The sequence below is a fragment of the Danio rerio genome, chromosome 22, assembly GCF_049306965.1.
Source record: "Danio rerio strain Tuebingen ecotype United States chromosome 22, GRCz12tu, whole genome shotgun sequence".
NCBI lineage: Eukaryota > Metazoa > Chordata > Actinopteri > Cypriniformes > Danionidae > Danio > Danio rerio.
This window is the reverse complement of record NC_133197.1, coordinates 27919937-27928772: the sequence shown is the minus strand read 5'-3', so window position 1 is coordinate 27928772 and position 8836 is coordinate 27919937. Positions and strand designations below refer to the sequence as shown.

General features: G+C 36.8%; 1 long non-coding RNA gene across 1 annotated transcript in view; it reads right to left on the bottom strand.

Moving 5' to 3' along the window:
* Nucleotides 1-775: 775 nt before the first annotated feature.
* LOC137488949 (uncharacterized) overlaps nt 776-8836 on the bottom strand; it is a 43183-nt gene continuing 35122 nt past the window's right edge. The window contains exon 3 of the long non-coding RNA XR_012398082.1: nt 776-1244. This is a non-coding gene — a long non-coding RNA (uncharacterized lncRNA). The remainder of the gene's footprint in view (nt 1245-8836) is intronic.

Sequence of the window (8836 nt, the reverse complement as noted above, 5' to 3'; positions counted from 1 at the left end):
GTGAAATAAGGTTGGCGACAAGGTTCATGCACAATTTTTAAGAATCCAAGGAAACATAAAATAATGGGAGTTGTAGAGTATGACAGAAGGCTGATGTTTTAATCCAGGTGGGTCTAGTCCTGTGTTCTGACCCCCAGATTGTGTTCTAATCTAAGTGGTTTTATCTGTCATCTGATTGTAAATTCAAAAGGTTTGAAGTAGATTGTTGTATTTGCTTTTGTTTAGATTTACTTTCAAGTGTTTAGAAAAACGAATGTGTCTAATTAACCAATCCCCAATATATAATTGACTAGTCAGACATTAGTTCTGAAATGTGTTGTTGTCAAGCTAGCTGTCAGGATTCAGACTCTTACAACATGTGTTGTTGTGGTAGTTTTAATGTGGAAAATGTAAGTGGATCAGTTTACCCCCGGCTGGTTCACTTTGCTAGAAAACATTCTGAATTAGTGAGAAATGTGTACATTTTACCAATATATAATTTTAGCTCGCTTACAGGGAAGCAAATGTAATTGATTTAAATTTTTTATTGTTTTAAAACTAACATAATAAAAATATAATCTTGTTTTTTTTTTTTTCTTTTACTTTAACAGTGATAGAGCTATACTTCTGGGGTTATGCAGCAAATAAAACAAATCCTTCTTTATACTCAAAACCAAAAAGCTTGCTATAAAAATTAATGTAATATTGCAGTAGTTAATTGCAGTAGTTAACAAAAAAAAAAAAAAAAATTAAATTTTTTATATGGAACTCAGTTTCAAACAATTTTTTTTTTTTTGATAATTATATTTTATTGGATTTTTCAAGAACAACCACAAAGAAACACATACATATACACACACACACACACAACAGTTGGCACTGTCTCGGACAAATCCCATACAGTGAGTCAATGAACAAATAACAATGACAGCATAGTTTAGCGAATGACACCAGAAAATAGAATGAAGAAGTAAAATTAAATAATTAGGTATGTAAAATAAGTAAATTAAGTCTCTGAAGAATCCTCAGAGGTTGAGTGGCTGGTTTGCTCATCCAGATATTTAAGAAATAAACCCCAGACACTGAAAAATTTTTCAATAGAATGAGTCCTCAGAAATCTCAGTCTTTCAATCTGTATTACCGAAGTCATGTCTGTAATCCACATTTGAAATAGGAGGTGAAGATGATTTTCAATGCCGGAGCCTTTTTGCCACAATCATACCTAAAGACAAAGACTGCTGTTGGCCATCTGGAAGATGAGAAATCTGTTGTGAAAAATTAAAAATAGCAAGTTCTGCGTCAGGTGGTAAAGATTTAAGATAAGCTTTAGAGTACCAATCAAATATGTTTGACCAAAATATTTATAACAAAGAACAAATTCAGAAAGCATGGGAAGTCGTCGTGTCTTCATCAAAAAAAGCATGCTTCTCAAGAGGTTGTTCTAAACTACCAAATTCCTTGAAAAAAGCAGAGGTAAGAAAAACCGGGAGGTTTTGGCAGAGGTAAAGAAATATAAGAATGGAAACCATTTTGATTGAGTTTATGCGCCCAATCATAGACAAAGGCAGAACTTAGACAAAGGCAGAAGTCTCTATGTTGCTTTTAAGTTTAGTAAGAAATTAAAAAAAAAATTATTTATGAAGTAATTTTTGAGCTTTGGGAATGGTTAAGCGTAGATAAACAAAGTGGTCCCTTATTATAATGAATGGGAGATTCTCCAGAAAACCGGATTTATACATATCAGAAAGGGGCATAAAATTACTCTTTGACCAATTGATGGTGTACCCTGATAATTTCCCGAATGACGTAATTAGACCCAAAAGAATAGGGACTGCTTTTTCAGAATTCTGCAAGTACAATATGATGTCGTCAGCGTAAAGGCTACTGCGAGCTTCCCTCTCTCCCACTGTCAATCCTGTGATATTTTTATGTTCTCTTATCATTAGAGCGAGAGGTTCTATTGCAATAGCAAAGAGGGCAGGTGAGAGTGGACAACCTTGTTGTACTGACTGAGCGGTGCAAAGGGAACACTGATGACTTGTCAGCATTGGATAAGACTGAACACACCGGTCTGGAGTATATTATTCGACCCATGATTTAAATGCCTCACCAAAATGTAAAACAGCAAACATATAGGGCCATTCTACCTGATGAAAAGCTTTCTGCCCATCTAAGGACAGAATAGCTGGGCCTGGTGCCTCTTTATGTTTAGCATATATAATGTTGAGAAGGCGTCGCACATTAAAGAAAGAAAAACAACCGGGAATGAACCCAGTTTGATTAGGATGAATAATGAGAGACAGATATTTGTTGAGACGAGCAGCAAAAATTTTGGTAATTATTTTCCTATGAAAATTCTGAAGTGCTATCGGTCTATAGATGCCTGCAGTTTCAACCTTTTTTTTCTTTAAGATAAGAGAGATGTTGGCTTCATACAAGGTGCTAGGTAAAATGTTATTTTCCTTGGAATCAATTATCATTCTGAAAAGAAACGGGGCAAGGATGTTACAGAATATTTTATAAAACTCAGGACTGAATCCGTCTGGCCCTGCCGCTTTTCCAGATGGAAATGATTTAAGGGCAGAGATGATCTCTTCCAAAGTAAAATCAGGATCCAAATCTGTCTTTGCATTATCACTAAGGCTGGGCGTCTCAAAAGAATAAAAAAATTGGCTGAATCAGAGGGAGTGGCCGTGCTGTTGGAAGAGTACAATTTACTATAAAAATCTTTGAAACTGGCATTGATATCATTGGGGTTAGTCAACAATGTGCCATTTTTAGATTTAATACAGCGTATTGACCTGGAAGCTTGAGCTCCTTTGAGTTGTTGTGCCAAAAGTTTGTGAGGTTTGTCACTGATTTTGAAATGTTTCTGCTTCAATTTTAGAAAAAGACAGTGTATTTGAGCGCCAAGAATGCGACTGTATTCATATTTAAGTTTCATTATCTTGTTGTAATCTTTAGATGAGTTTGATATCTGATATATCTGGTCTAAATTAGGAAGAGTATTCCGTATTCCAAAAGCTGTTTCTCCCTTTTCTTTTGGCAGCAGATTCATAGGAAATTATATGCCCACGCATAACCACTTTTAAAGTCTCCCAGAGTGTAGAATCTGTCACCTCTCCATTGTCATTGAATTCTATGAAATCTTTCAGGTTAGTAGTGATATATTCTACAAATTTATTATCAGCAAGCAATGACGGGTTAAAGCGCCAGAAATAGGACTGCCTTGGAAGAGATAAATCAATGGACATGATGAGGGGACTATGATCAGATATTAATATACCACTGTACTTTGTGTCAACGATGTGCGAGATTAATTTTGAATTGACTAAAAAGTAATCTATTCTACTGTGGGATTTGTGCACATGTGAATAATAAGAATAATCCCTATCCGTGGGGTGTTGGAATCTCCAAATGTCCACTAAAAGTCTGCAGTGAAGCAAATTATTTAAAACTTGCACAGACCCAAGTCCAGGAGGGGGGCATATTGACAGTTTATCTAAAAAAGGGTCTAGGTAGCAATTAAAATCTCCCCCAATTATAATATTAAATGTATTGTCACCTGGGAGCAAATCGAAAACCTTTTGAAAAAAGATAGGGTCATCTATGTTCGGGCCATAGATGTTCAGGAAAGTCAGGGGTTGAATTTATGGTGCAAGAAACTAATATATATCTGCCATGTGGATCAGTAACCATAGAGGAAAACTGAAACTGAATATTTTTCCGAAAGAGAATAGCCACCCCAGGCGCGTGGGATGTGAATGGTGACTGATAAACCTGTGAAACCCAATTACACCGCAACCTGCGTTGTACAGTGGCTTTGATGTGGGTCTACTGTAGGAAAACTATGTCTGCTGATAACAATTTTAAATGTCTAAATACTTTCTACCTTTTTAAAGGATGTCCTAATCCCCTAACCTTCCAAGAGACTAGTTTCACCGCTCCTCCAGTCACAACTCTACCAAAAGACCCCTGCATAAGAGTAAAAGAGGAAAAAAAGACTCTTATAGTGTAAACACTTCTTTAGTAGTAGTGAACTATAATAGCGTCAAAAAGTCATTGCAAGGAATGTAGATTGTAAATGTAAATCAAAGGCGGCAACACCAAGGCTCCAAAAATACAAATTTATTAAATTAAAAAGGCAGTAGGTAGTAAAAGAATGTAGATAGTAAAATAAACACAAACAGAAAAAAACAACAGGCAAGAACGAGACAGTGCAAACAACAACACAAAGAACGCCCCACCCCACCCTTACAGTGTCTAAAAAAACAAGACACAAAAAAAGGAAAAGACCCCTCTCCAGGTCCTCGGATGTACAAGCACGTTATACATGTTCTTGTAAAAAAATAAATAATAATAATAAATAAATAAATAAATAAAAATTTTAATAAAATTATAATAATAAGTAAATAAAATAATAATAGTAGAAAATAAAAAAAATAAAAAAGAAATGAAAGAAAAACATTAGTAAACATGAAATAATTGTTTAAATCACAATGATAAGCCATAATAATACGAATAGATAAATAAATCAATTAAACAAAATATAAATAAATTTAATTTAGATAAATTTAAGGAAATCAAATTTTAAAAAGACAAAGTTATTAGTAATAATAACAGGTGCAGAATCAGACCATATCACAATCTCAGTGGCAAACGTCAAAGCTGTGTGCGTGTAATACACGCTGGAGGTAGTAGTACGAGCCGTCTACAGTTATATAGGGAGACTCTGTTCCACTTTTGTCGCCGCTCTCATAAGGGCCAACTGAGCCCTTCCACGTAACTCTCTGCCTTTGCCGGGTCGTCAAAAGTCACTGGTGCCTCCGCTCCATCCCGAGGCAGCCTGGCCGGGTATCGCAGCGAGAACTTGATGCCGTGTTTCCGCATGGATTGTGTTACATCTCGAAAAGCATTTTGCTGTGACATCACTTCAGCAGTGTAGTCAGGAAAGATGAAGACCCTTTTGCCCTTAAATTCTAGCAACTGCTTTCTCCCACGACGCAAAATCAGCTCCTTTTCTTGGAAATTATGGATGCGTGCCAGAATAGTATGCGGCTTTTTACTGGTAGCTGGCTTGGGATGAAGAGAGCGATGAGCTCGGTCAACTTTGATTTTGTGAGGAAAAAACTCTTTTCCACGGAGTTGGGGAATCAGTTTATAAACAAAATCAGTAGGTTTACCTTCTTCTTCCCCTTCTTGTATTCCCACAATTTTTATGTTGTTTCTTCTTGAGCGAGCCTCCAAGTCCGAAACCTTAGCGCGGAGCTGTTTATTTTGTTTACTTAGTTCCGCATATTTGGCTTCCAGTTCCAGAATGTGCGCCTCAAAGTCATTAATGGCTAGCTCGTGATTAGCAACAATTAGCAATAATTGGTTCAGGTGTGTTTGATCAGGGTTGGAGCTGAACTTTGCAGGAAGGTCGATCTCCAGGAACAGGGTTGAGCACCACTGCTTTACACAATTCTTTACACAACGCGTAGACATCTGGTGTAACATCACACGTGCTGGGTTAGCTAGGTTTAGCACAAGCTCCGGTAGCTCGCTCGTCGCCATTCTTGCCTTTGCTAGAGACGGTTTTGGTATTTTTGAGTTCCGTCGTACTCTCAAGTTAATCGCTATAGGGCTCATTAACTTTTATTGCTAAAAAAAAAAAACTCGCCAAAATAGCAACTTTGTTGAGGACTTGGAGAGGAGCTCCAACCAAACACGTCTATACCATAACCATGCGCACTAGTGCCCCCCCTTTTCAATCTATTTTTAAGTATTCTTTTATTTTCAGAAAGATGAGTGTCCACCTTTTCTTCAGACAGCACAGACTTGCTTGATTTGACTGTCACCTGCCATTTCAGTGTATCTGAAAGAAGGAATTATCTGACTGAAATAGGCTTATGAAGGAATAATGTAACGGGGCTCTATTACATTTAACATTTTCTTAAAACTGGAAATTTCCATTTTTAATTAAGATCTCGCATATCCACATCTATAAATGTACCGATTGCATCTGTGATTTGTTTTGCCCTGTTCGAATCTGTAGGACTGTAGGGATCTGTAGGGGGGAGACGCGCAATTTCCGGAAGATTATCAGTCGTTTGCGGGCACCTGAGAGACTCTTTATGCATTTCCGGGGGACTTGGGATGTCTAGGATTACATTAATATTACTAGCTATTTTGCGAGCTAGTGTAGCACGCGCCTGATTGGAGTAATGTTTAGAGGAGGGCGGGGGTGGTGATATGTAAACAGGTTATTGAGATTGACTGTTTTGTGTCAGTGTCCAGGGTTGCTGGAGCAATGGGGGTGGAGCCACAGAAGCCAGCAAGATTGCTAATGAGTTGGAACAAGATTCTCAAAGTCGGGTTGGGAGATGGCTATGATGACTTTTACCTTAAAATTTTAGCGCAGATGTATACCTGACCGGTGAGCCGTCTGACAAAAAAGTGCCCTTCTGAATCAAATCAGCAGTATGCCTGACTCTAACTGCAGTTTCACTTTAACTCATCAACATTTTATTCACGTGCTGGTGACAAACTGGGGTATTAGATGCAAATAAGGAGGGCTGGTGAGAGTTTTATGGAATTTAATAACGCACGTCAAATGGAAAAAAAAAAAAACTTCTGCATTTCGCGGTGTGTGTGTGTGTGGGTGGTAGGGTAGGGTTTGGGGTGGGGTTAGGTGAGCGCATTAAAAAGCAGTGGATGCAGCTTAGATTGCACTACACCAGGGGGCTGTTCCAGAAAGCAGGTTATGTGACATACCCGGGTAAGTTTGAGAGTAAGTAGGTGGATAACCTCAACTTTGGTTCCAAAATCGGAGGTAACTTCTGGGTATGTTAAGTAGCCATAGCAACTTACTCTCTGAAGATAACCTGCTCCGGAGCAGGTTATGTTCAGAGAGTAAGTTGCTATGTTTTAGAGTTTGTCTGTTTTAGAGAGTTTACTGAGCATTGCATGGGAATATTTATGGATGTGGACACACAGATACAAGTTTTTTCGTTGTGAGAGGGTTATAAGTATTATGCATAGTTTTTTCATAACCAAATTCATAATGTTAATGTATTTAAGAAACCTTTTTGAAATCAAATGTGACAAACCCCGGGTCTGCGCTTACCATAAAAAACATTCAGTGCAGCTCTTTGTATTCGCGTCAGGGCATTTTAGGCCAATGTGCAGTACAATGTGGCAGTATGACCACCTTTACAGTATGCCTGGCACTGAACTATTTTTTACACTTTCGTACAGCTCCTTGGTCATACATTACTGCGAATCATTACACAGTTGATTCAGAGCACGGCAATAGTGTAGTGGACAGTGCGTCGATAAAGAACAACGGAGCGCTCAACGGAGCGAGTTCGAATCTCACTTACAGATCTTGTGTTTTTTGTCTCCTTCTGCACCCTCACATTTTACTGTATAATATTATAAGTGGCAGCTTTGTCTTTTGTAGGAAAATATATCTTTAATTTAAGATGTAGGACGTCGTTCTTATATATACATTCACGCACACACACCTACATTTTTTAATATAATATTTTTTTCAGGGTTTCTAAATGCTATTGTGTGCATTAATTGCAGCCGATTTTAAAGCTCCATCAGTCACTAAAGGACACTGATAATATAAAATTTGTCCAAAGTATAAGTGTGCAGGTACAACTTAATTTTCTATCCTTAATCTTGGTGTTTCAACTATTAAACTTATTGCTGCTTCCACCTACCAGCTCATTTGTGATGACCCCACCTCATCACTATGTTGAGGCTAAATGGCTGATTTTCAGGATGTAATGATTCAAGTGTATAATACAAATATAGTAAAAAAATATATAAAGCAAATGTTGCTTAACACAATGTTTATTTTTATTATATTTGTATTATAAAATAGAATCATTACTGGGCACTACATTGTTACTTTCTGGAGGACAAAAGATACCCTTTTCTGCCTTATACGATGACACCCTACCTGCAGCCTGACCCAGAGGAAATCTCAGTGACCCAAGCAGACAAAACAGATGGAAGAGTGCTAAAAAATATATAATTAGTCAAAAAACTATGATTAATCAAATAGTTTGGTCTGTTCATTTCTTCATTTCCTGAAATAAAATGAATGATTTTTTACACTGCTTTATACACGCACCTTTCAACGTGTAACATTTTTCATATACATTTCTCACCTTAAGGTGATGCTCATGTGACTTTATCTTTGAAGATGGACCTTATACAGCTACTTTAGAATTTAAATGTAGATAAAAGATTTTGTGATCCAAGAGTAATATGGAAAAGTGCAGAAAATTCTTACACTGCTTGTTAGTTGAGTCAGAAGGAACTTCGTCTGCATGCAAAATAAAAAGAACCTAAAGCTACCTGACAACAATCACTTACAACAGTGACAGAGTGTGTGGTTTAAGTCAAAAACTCAACCACTGAAAAGCCTTTATTATAGGACACAGCAGTTAGACAGGCCTCTTTCTAATAGCTGCATGTCAGAAAGAATATTCTAGAGTGTTAAATACAGAGCTCCAGTAATTAAATATTACCTTTTATGATAATGTTTCTGTGTTTAATGACTTTGGAAAGAGTTCTAGCTCCAGAAAGATTACAATTTCTATAAGCCTTATTAGTCAATACACATATTGTGGCCTTAAGAAATTAATGGCAAGAAAAATAAATGCATGAATGGTTACACAACATACTCAAAAAGGATGTTAAAGAGTAGTTTAATTTATCATTACAATAAAATGGAGGGTGGCATGTGTAATTTAATGAACTAATAAATTTTCTTATTATTTATTTTCTTATCTATTTCTTATTCTAGATTTCTTTCCTTCGTTGAAGCAGATGTGTAATCTCTGTGTTTAAAACCTCC